The sequence below is a fragment of the Palaemon carinicauda genome, chromosome 18 (genome assembly GCF_036898095.1).
Source record: "Palaemon carinicauda isolate YSFRI2023 chromosome 18, ASM3689809v2, whole genome shotgun sequence".
NCBI classification, from domain to species: domain Eukaryota; kingdom Metazoa; phylum Arthropoda; class Malacostraca; order Decapoda; family Palaemonidae; genus Palaemon; species Palaemon carinicauda.
In genome coordinates, this window is record NC_090742.1 from 33,553,215 (window position 1) to 33,568,462 (window position 15,248).

Genomic DNA, 15,248 nt, shown 5'->3' on the forward strand with positions numbered 1-15,248 from the left:
GAGTTATCCCGTCTACACCAATGGCAGAAGATAGCCCAGATATCCAACGACTCTAGAAAAGTTCTTCGGTTGGAGATGTTAGTACAACAGACACACATGAAGTGACAGGACTTTCACCGAGTTGTAGAAACTCTACAGAAGGGGCTGACAGAGGAGGTTGGACCCCGTGGGTAGTTCTTTCGGCACGATTGTGGTGGCCGATGTGGTAACGTCCCTGACTGGTGAATGCCAGACTGAGGTTCGAGTCCTGCTCAAACTCGTTAGTGTCTTCTGTCGGTGCAACTTCACCATCCTTGTGAGCTAAGGGTGGGGGGATTGGAGAGCCTGTAGGTCTATATGCTGAGTCATCAGCAGCCATTGCCTGGCCCTCCTTGGTCCTAGCTTGGGTGGAGAGGGGCTTGGGTGCTGATCATAAGGTATACATGGTCAGTTTCTAGGGCATTATTCTGCTTGATAGGACAATGTCACTGTCCCTTGCCTCTGCCATTTATGAGCGGCCTTTAAACCTTTACACCATTAAACCTCGACGACGAGCATCAGCAGATCAGTGAGCCACTTGCCTTATGGCCACATGGGAGCCACCAGGGTTATTCTGTGGATGAGGCAAAATGGCAGAGAAGTGTAAGCATCTAAGTTGCTCCAGGGATGTTGGAACGCATCCTCCATTGCTGGTGCCTGGTCTGGAACTGGAGAACAGTATATTGGAAGTTTCTTGTTCAGATGTGTCACGAACAACTTGATCGTCGGGAACCCCAAAGTGCAAGAAGCTTTTCTGCTACAGCTGGTAGAAGAGACCAATGTCCTTACTACCTGACCCCTGCAGCTGAGCATATTGGAAAACACATTCCTCTTGCCTGGACTGTATCTCGCAGATAACTCTACTGTGTTATTGAACACCAAATGTGTGTCTGCTTCACCAACTCGCACAGGTCCTGCGATACAGTCCCTCCTTGCTTGTTGATATAGGCCACTATGATCATGTTGTCACTTATCAATGCAGCCAAGTGCCCTACAATACTGTTGGAAAGCATGCATGTATAGAAGCGCAGCTCGCATTTCCAGCAGGTTAATGTGCAAACTTATCTCTTCTACGGACCACAGTCCAAAGGCAATGTCACCCATCTATCAATGCGTCTGTGAACAACCACATTTCTGAAGGGGAGTCGAGTGACACTTCCGTGATCATCCAGTCACCACTTGAGATCTTTCCTTATTTCTGCATTCACTGGAACCAAGGTGGGGATGATAAGAGATGGGTGACATTGCCACCCTTGCCCCTCTTAGAGCCCTTAGGTCGAAAGGGCTGTTTAGGACCTTGGGTCTACCCTGCCTGCTTCATCTGTGAGCCTTACTACCCTGTTGTCTGATGGGAAGGCCTCTCTTCAGGTATCGAATCCTAAACGAGGATTTTGGCAGTGTCTTGAAGTCCTTCGACTCCCTCCTAGGAGGGAAAAAGGTCTCCAACACCGAAGGTCTTGATGGCATGACCTAACGGATGCCCAAAGGGGAAGTCTGGAAATCTCTACGGGTTACGAGGTTGTGACACTGCCATCTCGTAGAGCTTCTTCCATCGGGGACGGCCGAGAAGAGTCTGACAAAGGAACTTCCCTACGGGTACCTCTTGGCTGAGGTAACGAGAAGCAAGAGGTCGGGGAGAAGAGGAAACAGCGGAACTATCCTCTTTTCTAGAAGCTCTGACAGGAGTCAGCTTGACCCTTGACGACGTGATGACCTCTGGAACCCCTCTCTTCCTTTTCAGGGGAGACAAAACTATGCCTCTTTGCCTCGAGTCTGCATATAAGGCAGACTTTTCCAGGGAAACTCCAGGAGCCTCCGCAGGGCAAGAGGATAGCATACCTGGCTAGAAGGCCTGTGTCACCACCCTGACCAAGGCTCTGAATCACGGTTTCTTGCTGATGGAGTCCGAAATTTCCACTAAAGGGAATAAAGCCGATAGGGTTTCTCCGAGGAGTCTTCATCTCCGAAGAGGAAGACTTCGGAAGTGTCGATTGATGGGATGTCGAATTCTTCCTTGGCTACGACAGCTTTTGGATCTTAAATACCTGCGGCTTGCCCTTTTCCTGCTTCCCCGGGGGTCACGCTGTTATGCGTTTACAGGGAGGGGAATGAGGCGAAGGTGAACGGTGGGGAGGAATCATGCCTTTCCTCGGTGAGAGAACCGAAGTTCTCAGTGGAGAGAACCTGGAAAGGCTCTTACCTTTGTGCTCCTGCTGTTGGAAGGCAGAGGATGGCTGGCAATCAGTGCGTGGCTGATGGTGAATACTCACCTTAGTCTGCAACCCATGGGAAGGCCGTTGGGCAACCGACGGTTGCTGACGCATTGGTGAACACTGGTGCGTTGGCGAGTGCTGAAGCGCCTGTGAGTGCTGACGTGATGCCAGACGCTGGTACGTTGCTGACGAGGGTTTGTGCAATGGAGAGTTTTGATGCGTTGGCAGATGCTGACGTGTTGAGTGAGCAGAAGGGTGAAATCTGCTTCTGAAAACAGCAGGGTTGACACGTACATGACCGACGCATTGGTGACGTTGGGAGTCGTATGATAACGCGACGGTGAAAAACAATCAATCAATCAGCGAGTAGGCAAACGGCGATCTTAGGATCGTCAAGATGGAGAAGCGACAACAGGAGAATACTGTACAGGCGTGCAGGCGATTGACGAGCTGGGGATTGGCGAGCAATAGGCTGCTGAGCAGCAAGTAGGTGAGCAGGAGCCTGAAGAGCAGGCAATCGCTAAGCAGGAGCCTGACAAGCAGGCAATCACTGAGCAGGAGCCTGATGAGCAGGCAATCGCTGAGCAGGAGCCTGACCAGCAGGCAACCGCTGAGCAGGAGATCAGCGAGTAGCCAAACAATGAACTGGGAAAAGGATGTGCCCTTTGGAAGGGCAAACATCCCCAAAACGATTCCTAGACGGGGAGTCATGAACCGGGGTTCAGTGACGAGTAGGCGAGTCCATAGAAACGGGAAGGTCGGGAACCAGAAGAGGCAGGACTTCTTAAGAAGGCTCCTTCAAAGAGGAGAGCTGCTGTGATGAAGCTGAATCACTGAAGAGGCTCTTTTCGCCAAAGGCAAAATGATGGACGAGCACGGTGGGGTCTACAATCAGCAGCAGGCCTCTAAAGAGGAGTTTCTATGAGTGACCTCTTTCGTGAACAAGAGAGGGTAACACTCGCAGGAGAGACATGACTTTGCTCCACCCCCGAAGGATGGTCAGCAAGAGGGGTAGCGCAGTCCTCGGCAGCGGCGGAAGAACAGAGTCTGCTGGCAAGGCAGCAGACGAGTCCTCCGACACCATGACATCAACCAAGGTCAAAGGGTCAAAATCCGATGCTGACAACCGCTGCAGCTTAGCACTCCAAGGAAGCAGCTGCAGCAGAGCCTCCTTGAAGGAAGGCCGGGCAAGCCTAGGGACGGCCAGACCTGTAAAAATTCATCCAAGATAAGGAGTCTCTCGGGGGGGGAGGCGGGGCTGCGTCACTAGGGGAAGCAACACCGTCTCTCGAGGACCAAGGTTGACCAGGAGTTAATTGGCCTATGCTACTACTCGATGTTCACCAGAGGAAACGATTCGGACAGGAGCTTCAGAGGAAGGTCGGGAAGTGGAAGCAGCAGCATTGGGTTTCTTCTACTTCGAAAGAGAAGAATCCCGCTTGACCTTCTTCCTTTGCCGACGCCCAAACTTTTCCCGCTGGGAGACAGACCACTCCTGGCATTCAACACATTTTTTAGTTTCGTCACATCGTTGCCCCCTGCAGCCGGGCAAAGACAGTGAGGATCAGTGTCCTCTGGCGACATAAAGGTACCGCAGGTACAGCCCTCAGGACCAGGGCAGGTACGCATGGCTGGCAGGAAGGCACAGACTCACACACACACACTCACACACTGAAAGATTGATAGATTGATTTAAAGTTTTCAGGCATCCTGACATCTAAGGTCATTGATGCCGATATCATTTAGTCTACATATATGTAAAGAAAAATAAAAGAATATTCAATTAAAACCATAAAAGTTTAACATCAATGTAAAAGTTAAATAGTTTTCAGAAGACCTGCTTCTGAAATAAATCTAAAAATGCTACTTGCATAGTAGGACACATCATGTCCAAGAATCTTGGCAAGGATGAACCTGCCATCCTCACCTCAAGCCTGAAATAAATATCTATTCCTTAAGTTAGTATAATTGGGGCATTCGGTCAACAAATGCCTCACTGTTAGAGGTACCTAACAGTCGTCACAATATGGTTGGTGTTGGCCCTTCAGCAGAAACTTGTGTGTCAACCGAGTGTGACCAATACGGAGACGACAAAGAGACGTCTCCCATTTTTGGGGCATCATGTTATACCTCCAAGGAGATATGACATTTGTTACTTCCCTCATTTTATTCCCATCTAGACTATCCCAGTGCTGTTGCCATTTATTGCAAAGCAATTTCTTGATGTTAGGTAGGAAGTTATTACAGGGAATGGGATACCTTCTTGGCACCAACTCTGATGCTGCATTCTTCACCAATGAATCTGCCTTCTCATTCCCACACACACCTACATGTGCTGGAACCCAACAAAATCGAACCATTATACCTCTCCTTCCAATAAAAAAAGCCATTATAAAATCTTTAAAACTAGAGGGTTATTAGAATTAAAAACTTCTAAAGCTTGAAGGACACTCCTTGCATCACTGAAAATGGTAAAATTACCCTCCTTTTCCAACGCTATTTTCTCAACAGTGGTTAGTATGCCATACAGTTCAGCAGTAAATATTGAAGCTGTTAGAGGAAGTGCACCTCTACAATTAAAACCATTACTAAGTACTCCAAATCCAACGCCAGCATCAGATTTGGAGCCATCAGTATATATAAAAGTCAATCCCCTATGTTCTTCAACATGTTCCATAAACAGAGACCTGGATTCTAAGTCAGTCATATTCTTCTTAACTCCAATAAAATATTTACAAAAAGATATTTCTGGTAATTTGCATGGAGGCGTTGATGATACCTTAAATGGAAACACTTTAATTCTAATTACATCAAGACTGTTTAAAAATTGTTTTACCCGAAACCCACAAGGTTGAGATTTTGGGTGCAACTCAAAGTACAGTAGGGTCCCGAATTATGCGAGAATTTGGTCGATGAAAGGCCTCGTGTAATTGGAAATTTGTATATTTCGAAACACATCATGGCGGCAAACAGCAACCTACCCGTCAATTTTTTTTCACTCCATTTCTAGCTTTCTAGCTATATATGTATACTGTATATACACTGTGTGTGTGTATGTATGTGTGTATGTATGTATGTATATATTATATATATATATATAATATATATATATATACTGTAGCTTTTATCTTAACAATACTGTAAGAAATCCTTCTTACAGATATTCTTATAAAATACTTTACAAAATTTCTTTTAGGATAAATAAAACAATAAAAAGTTGTTAAAGTTTTGATAATTTTCTATGACTGTAGTATTTACTACTGTACTATGCATAGCTTACTGTTTTCAGTATTTTCCGAATGATGTAGAATTATTTCCTATCGATACAAAAAACAAAAAAGGGTTTTCAAGGTTTGATACAGTATCTAGCAATAGTTAAAAATTACAGTATAGTACTGTATATCCATGATGACACTCCCACACGTAAACACGGCCACTAGGCGCAAGTGTGCACTAGGCTGCTGTACGATAATCTACCGTAAATTTTCTGCCAGAAAACATCTAAGCGTCCCCCCTGGACCAGGTTGCCGCTAACGTACCGTCACGCTTTTTTTGCCCTGAGCGGTCATTTCACTAATGATAATTTTTCAAAGTTAATATCATTTCTTTTTGCTTATAATTCGTAATTATAGTTAAAAGTAGGGATATTAACTAAATGGTTGAGTAAAAAAAACAATTAATACTTCTATTATTTCATTTCAAATGGCTACATAATACTGAATATTCTAATGGGTTCTTTTTATCTTCAATCGTAAATCTTATGCCTGGATAAGCAACAAAAGGAAAGGGATAAGAGTCTCTCTCTCTCTCTCTCTCTCTCTCTCTCTCTCTCTCTCCTCTCTCTCTCTCTCTCTCTCTCTCTCTCTCTCTCTCTCTCTCTCTCTCTCTCTCTCTCTCTCTCGGCGTTTCCTTTCCCTTTATAGTTTTGTGAAATTTCGTTGTCCAGTCATTCGGTAATGAGAAGTCATTTTCGCTTTCGGCATCGAAAGAAAACTTTGTTTCTTCAATATACTCATTACTGGAGGATTCAGAACTAGTGCTCTCATTATCAAACAGGTTATCATTATCAAATTCCTCAACAAGAATATCATCTATTTCATCTAAAGAAATAACCTTCCTCTTTAGACCGTTCATTACAAAAGGAACAACAAATAACCACTTATGCATGAACGCCCGAGCGCACTGATAGGAAACCAGTTTACTAACATCAAGCTACCTTCAGAAAAATAGTTGCCAGACATCATATAAGTTTCTATTCACAGTCCCCATATGCTGAGAGTGTTGCCAAGTGGTGATCCTATACTTACTATACGAGTAAACGTAATATCACGAGACTGACGGCTTGTAAAAGGCAATTAAAGTCATGAACGGAATATACAGTTGAAGGCGGGTACCGAGTAGATCGTGGTGAACGGTTTATCACGTGGGTGACGCTTAACAGGTTAAAAAAACATTTTATATAGTTCGGTATTTTCTCTATCCATCCTCTCCCAGAAAACCTTCAAATGTGAATTATCAGAATGTGTGCAGATCTTGACAGTGCGATAACTAGTTAGCGACTGAGAATAAAAAAAATAAAAAGCCCGATTGACGATGCTGATGAAGAGGATATCGAATACCGATTTTTCCCTAATTGATTTTTTCTACGTTCTGTCTAATCCAATGTACAGTACATTCTTATGTAAAGGGCGAACCCCAACATCTTTTGATGCTGCTACACTTTAATTATAGATATTTTACCACCTATTTATAATCTTTATTTATAATAACATCTTTAGTAAAAGCTCTTCAATATCACTTTCAGGAGTAAATGCGTTTATGATCGACGATGAAACGTAAAAAAAAAACGTTTTCCTTTTAAGGAGGCATTTTTTTAGGAAAAAAAAAACACGAAACAAAATTGCTCATATTTCATCTATTTTGATTTTCTAAGGATAAATAAAACAACATTAATTATAACATTATTATTACATAGTACCTAGTAAGATATCTTTTGCCGCAAAAGTTAACCTATAGACAGATGTTAAAATTGGTTAGCGAGTTCGTTATGATCAGCGATGGAACGTACTAAACAAAGTAATGGGTTTGGTTGTAGTGACATGTTTGGCAGTAGCATGATATAAAATAGTCTTTATTTAATTTAATTTTTGGTTTCAAAAGTACTATATAAAAGAATTTCAAACAATTTAAATGAAACGGAGCACAACGCACTACTACTGGCTGATAGCGGTAGTCTTGCACACGAAAGCAACAAAGGTGTTCCCATGATGATGCTCTTCTGTTGATTTATTTTTTGGAAACTTTTCAATATTTCAAATGGCACTGTTGATTTTGATGGTTTTTAATTTAAAGTTTAATGAATAAGGATTTTTTCACCATAATCACAACGTAAGTATAAAAATTAATTAGTACAAATATGGAATATTATACATATAGGTGTTGGACAGTTAGGCTAGCCTAGCGACAAGTTCACACAACAGATGGGCAAACCTTAACATTTTTCATCCAAAACTAGTCTTAAAATGTTTGAACAGAAATCTTTCTCTCACATTCCCCCCCCCCCTTCTCAGACATCGGGGAACCATCACCCCCCCCCCCCCAATACAATTAAGAAAACAATAGATTTCCTAAGCTTCGCGGTGCTTGACTCGCGGATTTAGAATGCTCCTCGCAGATACAGGAAATTTAATTTTTAAAAACTATCGATCGCGTAATTGAGGAATCGCGTAATTAGAACACGTGTAATTCGGGACCCTACTGTATGTTGAGTGACTTACATGGCTTGCAGTCTGAAAGGCTAAAGAATTAGGGAGTCTTTGCAATCTAAACCAACACCGAATAATAGCAAACATTTGGTAAAGATCTAGAGGTTCAGAGCCTTGAGACATTTAGCTTTTAACGCTTTTAAGTGAGAAACCCATGTAAGCCTACAATCAAATATCAAACCTAAAAATTTAGCTTCACTTGCACATGGCATCCGTTGACCTTTAATGGGTATATCCAGGTCTGGATGTACTCCCCGGATACGACAAAAATGTTATTTTTATTAATAAAATAAATTTTTGAATATACTTACCCGGTGATTATATAAGCTGCAGCTCTGCTGCCCGACAGAAAAACTCTGCGTTCAAAATACGCCAGCGATCGCTATGCAGGTAGGGGGTGTACATCAACAGCGCCATCTGTCAAGCAGGTACTCAGTAGTCAATGTAAACACAGAACCAATTTTCTCCTCGGTCCACTGGGTCTCTATTGAGGAGGAAGGGAGGGTCCTTTAATATATAATCACCGGGTAAGTATATTCAAAAATTTATTTTATTAATAAAAATAACATTTTTCAATATTAAACTTAGCCGGTGATTATATAAGCTGATTCACACCCAGGGGGGTGGGTAAAGACCAGCATTACTTGTTTACATTATTATGAGCTAAGTATTTTGTATTTCATTTTAGCAGTTATTCAAAATAACAAACATAAAATAAATAAGTACCTGGTAAGGAAGTCGACTTGAACAATTACTCTGCCTTTTTAAGTACGTCTTCCTTACTGAGCCTCGCGATCCTCTTAGGATGCTGAGCGACTCCTAGGAGCTGAAGTATCAAGGGTTGCCACCCATACTAAAGGACCTCATCAAAACCTCTAATCTAGGAGCTTCTCAAGAAAAGAATTTGACCACCCGCCAAATCAACCAGGATGCGAAAGGCTTCTTAGCCTTCCGGACAACCCAAAAAACAACAATAAAAAACATTTCAAGAGAAAGATTAAAAAAGGTTATGGAATTAGGGGAATGTAGTGGTTGAGCCCTCACCCACTACTGCACTCGCTGCTACGAATGGTCCCAGGGTGTAGCAGTTCTCGTAAAGAGACTGGACATCTTTAAGATAAAAAGACGCGAACACTGACTTGCTTCTCCAATAGGTTGCGTCCATTATACTCTGCAGAGATCTATTTTGTTTAAAGGCCACTGAAGTTGCGACAGCTCTAACTTCATGTGTCCTTACCTACAGCAAAGCATGGTCTTCCTCATTCAGATGGGAATGAGCTTCTCGTATCAACAGTCTGATATAATAGGAAACTGCATTCTTTGACATAGGTAAAGAAGGTTTCTTAATAGCACACCATAAAGCTTCTGACTGTCCTCGTAAAGGTTTAGTTCGTCTTAAATAGAACTTAAGAGCTCTAACAGGGCATAAGACTCTTTCTAGTTCATTTCCAACCAAATTAGAAAGGCTTGGAATATCGAACGATTTCGGCCAAGGACGAGAAGGTAGTTCGTTTTTGGCTAGAAAACCAAGCTGTAAAGAACATGTAGCCGTTTCAGATGAAAATCCGATGTTCCTGCTGAAGGCGTGTATCTCACTGACTCTTTTAGCTGTTGCTAAGCAAACGAGGAAAAGAGTCTTTAAAGTGAGATCTTTAAAGGAGGCTGATTGTAGTGGCTCGAACCTTTCTGACATAAGGAATCTTAGAACCACGTCTAAATTCCAACCTGGTGTAGCCAAACGATGCTCCTTCGAGGTCTCAAAAGACTTGAGGAGGTCCTGTAGATCTTTGTTGTTAGAAAGATCTAAGCCTCTGTGACGGAAGACTGTTGCCAACATGCTTCTGTAACCTTTGATTGTGGGAGCTGAAAGAGATCTTTCCTTCCTCAGGTATAAAAGGAAGTCAGCTATTTGGGTTACAGAGGTACTGGTTGAGGATACTGATACCGACTTGCACCAGCTTCGGAAGACTTCCCACTTCGACTGGTAGACTCTAAGAGTGGATGTCCTCCTTGCTCTAGCAATCGCCCTGGCTGCCTCCTTCGAAAAGCCTCTAGCTCTCGAGAGTCTTTCGATAGTCTGAAGGCAGTCAGACGAAGAGCGTGGAGGCTTGGGTGTACCTTCTTTACGTGTGGCTGACGTAGAAGGTCCACTCTTAGAGGAAGAGTTCTGGGAACGTCCACCAGCCATTGAAGTACCTCGGTGAACCATTCTCTCGCGGGCCAGAGGGGAGCAACTAACGTCAACCTTGTCCCTTCGTGAGAGGCGAACTTCTGCAGTACCTTGTTGATAATCTTGAACGGGGGGAATGCATAAAGGTCTAGATGGGACCAATCCAGTAGAAAGGCATCTATATGAACTGCTGCTGGGTCCGGGGTTGGCGAGCAATAATTTGGGAGCCTCTTGGTCATCGAGGTTGCAAAGAGATCTATGGTAGGTTGGCCCCATGTGGCCCATAGTCTCTTGCACACATCCTTGTGTAGGGTCCATTCTGTTGGGATGATTTGACCCTTCCGACTGAGGCAGTCCGCCATGACATTCATGTTGCCTTGAATGAACCTCGTTACTAGAGAAAGGTTTAGATCTCTTGACCAAGTGAGGAGGTCCCTTGCGATCTCGTACAACGTCATAGAATGGGTCCCTCCTTGTTTGGAGATGTACGCCAAGGCCGTGGTGTTGTCTGAGTTCACCTCCACCACCTTGCCTAGAAGGAGGGACTTGAAGCTTTTCAAGGCCAGATGAACTGCCAGTAGATCCTTGCAGTTGATATGTAACGTTCTTTGATTCGAGTTCCAAGATCCCGAGCATTCCCGACCGTCTAATGTCGCACCCTAGCCCGTGTCCGATGCGTCCGAGAAGAGAACGTGGTTGGGGGTCTGAACAGCCAGGGGCAGACCCTCTCTGAGGTGGATGTTGTCCTTACACCAAGTCAGTGATGACTTCATCTTCTCGGAAATGGGGATCAAGACCGCTTCTAGCGTCTTGTCCTTTTTCCAGTGCACAGCTAGGTGAAATTGAAGGGGACGGAGGTGCAGTCTCCCTAACGCGATGAACTGTTCCAGGGATGAAAGCGTCCCTATCAGACTCATCCACTGTCTGACTGAACATCGGTCCTTCTTTAGCATGTTCTGGATGCATCCTTGGGCTTGACTTGTTCTGGGGGCCGACGGAAAAGCCCGAAAAGCTTGACTGTGAATCTCCATCCCTAAGTACACTATAGTTTGGGATGGGACCAGTTGGGACTTTTCCATATTGACCAGGAGACCCAATTCCTTGGTCAGATCTAGAGTCCACTTTAGATTCTCCAGACAGCGACGACTGGAAGCAGCTCTTAGAAGCCAGTCGTCCAAATAGAGGGAGGCTCTGATGTCCGCTAAATGCAGGAATTTGGCAATATTCCTCATCAGTTTCGTAAAGACAAGAGGAGCCGTGCTTAGGCCAAAGCACAGGGCTTGAAATTGGTAGACAACCTTCCCGTAAACGAACCTTAGAAAAGGTTGGGAATCTGGGTGGATGGGGACGTGAAAGTAAGCGTCCCTTAGGTCTAAAGAGACCATCCAGTCTTCCTTCCTGACCGCTGCTAGAACAGACTTTGTCGTCTCCATGGCGAACGTCTGCTTTGTGACAAAGACATTCAGAGCACTGACGTCTAGCACCGGCCTCCACCCTCCTGTCTTCTTTACCACTAAGAAGAGACGGTTGTAGAAGCCCGGGGATTGATGGTCCCGGACTTTGACTACCGCTCCCTTTTCTAGTAAGAGGGACACCTCTTGCTTCAAAACTAGTCTCTTGTCCTCCTCTCTGTACCTGGGAGAGAGGTCGATGGGAGACGTTGCTAGAGGGGGTTTGCGTATAAACGGGATCTTGTACCCTTCTCTGAGCAACTTCACAGATTGTGCATCTGCGCCCCTTTTCTCCCAGGACTGCCAGAAGTTCTTGAGTCTGGCTCCCACTGCTGTCTGAAGAATGTGGCAGTCAGACTCTGCCCTTAAAGGACTTGGTACCTTTCTTCTTTTTCCCACGTCTCCCTTCGGCACGAGCACCTCCTCTGCTGGAGGCTCTGCCACGAAAGGGCGGAATGAACCTGGACGCTGGAGTGTCCATCCTGGGTCTAGACACGGTAGGCAAAGGGGTGGCTTTGCGGGCAGATGACGCAACCAGGTCATGCGTGTCTTTTTGAATCAAGGAGGCAGCAATCTCCTTTATCAACTCTTCTGGGAAAAGGCACTTTGAGAGAGGAGCAAACATAAGTTCCGATCTCTGACACTGTGTTACTCCAGCTGACAAGAAGGAGCAAAGGTTTTCCCGTTTCTTGAGGACCCCGGAAACGAACGAAGCCGCAAGCTCACTGGAACCGTCCCGTATGGCCTTGTCCATGCAGGACATAATAAGCATGGAAGTTTCCTTGTCAGAAGGGGAGATCTTCCTGCTCAACGCTCCCAAACACCAGTCCAAAAAGTTAAAAACCTCGAAGGCTCTGAACACTCCTTTCATCAGATGGTCTAAGTCTGAAGGAGTCCAACAAATCTTGGAGCGTCTCATGGCTAGCCTGCGGGGAGAGTCTACTAGGCTTGAGAAGTCGCCCTGGGCAGAGGCAGGAACTCCCAAGCCGAGAACTTCTCCCGTGGCATACCAGACGCTCGATCTGGAAGAGAGTTTCGCAGGGGGAAACGTGAATGCTGTCTTCCCAAGGTGCTTTTTGGACTGCAACCATTCTCCCAACACTCTTAAAGCTCTCTTAGACGAGCGGGCGAGGACGAGCTTCGTAAAGGCAGGCGCGGATGACTGCGTGCCTAAAGCGAACTCAGATGGAGGTGAGCGTGGGGCCGCAGAAACAAACTGATCAGGATACATCTCCCTGAACAGTGCAAGAACTTTCCTAAAGTCCAAGGAGGGTTGCGTGGTCTTGGGTTCGTCGATGTCCGTATGCGGGTCGTCAATGTGTGCAGCGTCGTCATCATCAGAGAGTCCATCATCTGAATACTGAGGAGGAAGAGGCAAAGGAGTAGGAGTTGGCTGGTCAGCTGAGTCCGGCAGCACGGGTGCATGTGTGACTGCACCGGACGCAACGTCATGGAACTGTTGCCCAGTCTGTGAGCTGGCAACTACCATAGCAGCGCGGGGGCGCAAAGCGTCTACTCCTGACTGTCTAGTCTGCTGTGGGCGAGTAGTGGTAACCACACTGGGTTGCGGAGGTTGACGCACCGCGTCAAAACAAAACAACTTAGGTTGTTGTTGTAACTCGCGAACGTCAACGGAAGGTTCCGTGCGTCGCTGAACGTCAACATGCGGCTGGCAGGGTACACTGGAACGCATGGGTGGCGGGACTCTCACAGCTGGAGTGCGGGAGAAGGTAGCCTCAGCGTCCACTGGACGCACAACCGTGGGTGGTTGTAGGCTAGCGGTTGGTGCAGCGTCAACCTTCTCCGCACGAAAGTCCTGCATTAATGACGTCAACTGAGTCTGCATGGTCTGCAGCAAAGACCACTTAGGGTCTACAGTAGCAGGTGCGGCAACAGACGGTGTTACTGCCTGATGCGGTACCGCTTTGCCTCTCTTAGGAGGTGTGCAGTCATCGGAAGACTGCAGCGAGTCCGAACTGACCCAGTGGCTACAACTGGGCCGTTGGACTTGCGCGGAAGGGACCGACTTGCGTTTAAGAGGCCGTGAGACCTTGGTCCATTGTTTCTTCCGAGAAACATCTTCCGCAGACGAGGAATAAATGGGCTCTCTCGTCTTCTTGTGGGTGGGACGATCTTGGATAGATACGTCCGAAACCACGGAGGGAACGTCTGTTCGCTGATTAAAGCCTCTCGAACCCTTTGGTCGTACGACATTGCTTCTCCCCTGGGCTTGGGAGCTTGCAAGAGGTCCCGGACTAGGAGGACGACAGGCACGAACAGACGAACCCTCAAGCGCAACACTATCCACAACACTTTCCACAACACTACCACTCACTTTGTCACTACCCACTGCACTCTTACCCTTCAACTCCTTGACGTCTGCCATGAGTTGGTTACGGTCACTCGCCAATGACTCGACTCTCTCACCCAGAGCCTGGATGGCACGCATCATATCTGCCATCGAAGGTTGTTGAGTGCTAGAAGGGGGATCAGGAGCAACCACTACAGGGGAAGGAAAAGGTTGTGGGGCATGAGGAGAGGAAATATCAACGGAGCGAGATGAACTTCTCCTGACTCTATCTCTCTCTAGCCTACGTGAATATTTCAGGAATTCGAGAAAATCGAATTCCGAAAGCCCAACGCATTCCTCACATCGATCTTCCAATTGACAGGCTTTATCCCGACAATTGGAACAAACGGTGTGCGGATCGATAGAGGCCTTCGGAAGACGCCTTGAACAGTCCCTAGCACTACACTTTCTGTATTTAGGGACTTGAGAAGGGTCAGCCATCTTGAATTAGTCAAAGGGGAATTCAAAATCTATCCAAAGTCGTCAACAAATAATCCAAAATCAATAAAAGAAAGCAAGGATGTATTGAAGATAACCTCTGCAAAGCGAAAGCTAATAACTAGAAATGTGTACTTCACCAAAATCTGTGAAAACCAATCCAGTAAGCAACAGCGAATTTAGTAGGTCTTGCCGGTGGCACGACAGAGAGAAAATTGGTTCTGTGTTTACATTGAGTACTGAGTACCTGCTCGACAGATGGCGCTGTTGATGTACACCCCCTACCTGCATAGCGATCGCTGGCGTATTTTGAACGTAGAGTTTTTCTGTCGGGCAGCAGAGCTGCAGCTTATATAATCACCGGCTAAGTTTAATATTGAAAAATGGACAATAGTAGTTTTACTTGTCGAGAACTTAAATCCATTCATATCGGCCCACTAGATAATTTTGTCAATTGAGAGTTGTATTTTTCTCTCCACCATTGCCATTCTAGCTCCAGCAAATGATATTGAGAGATCATCCACAAATAATGTTGAGAGAACATCCCGGGGAATGACAGGATATCCAATTAATTGCTAGTGCAACACACACTGAAAGAAAAAGACAAAAAGCAAAGATTGAGTGTAGTCCAAAATAAAGGAGAGGAGGAAGTGCAGCAACAACCGTTCTCCATCTGAGCCAAAAGCAAAGTGAAGCACAGTCACAGGTGTGCGAGTGAGAGAGTAGCTGGCTAAATCCCTGCTAACTAGCGAGATGGGTAGTTAACCCTCGCTAAATTATAATGGCTCGTCCTTTCAGCTTCGCCTAAAGTAATACTCCTGTAAATAGCGTTGGTTTTGTATT

General features: G+C 45.5%; 1 pseudogene; it reads right to left on the reverse strand.

Moving 5' to 3' along the window:
• Positions 1–15,248, reverse strand: part of LOC137657760 (uncharacterized) — a 153,016-nt pseudogene that overhangs the window by 125,333 nt on the left and 12,435 nt on the right.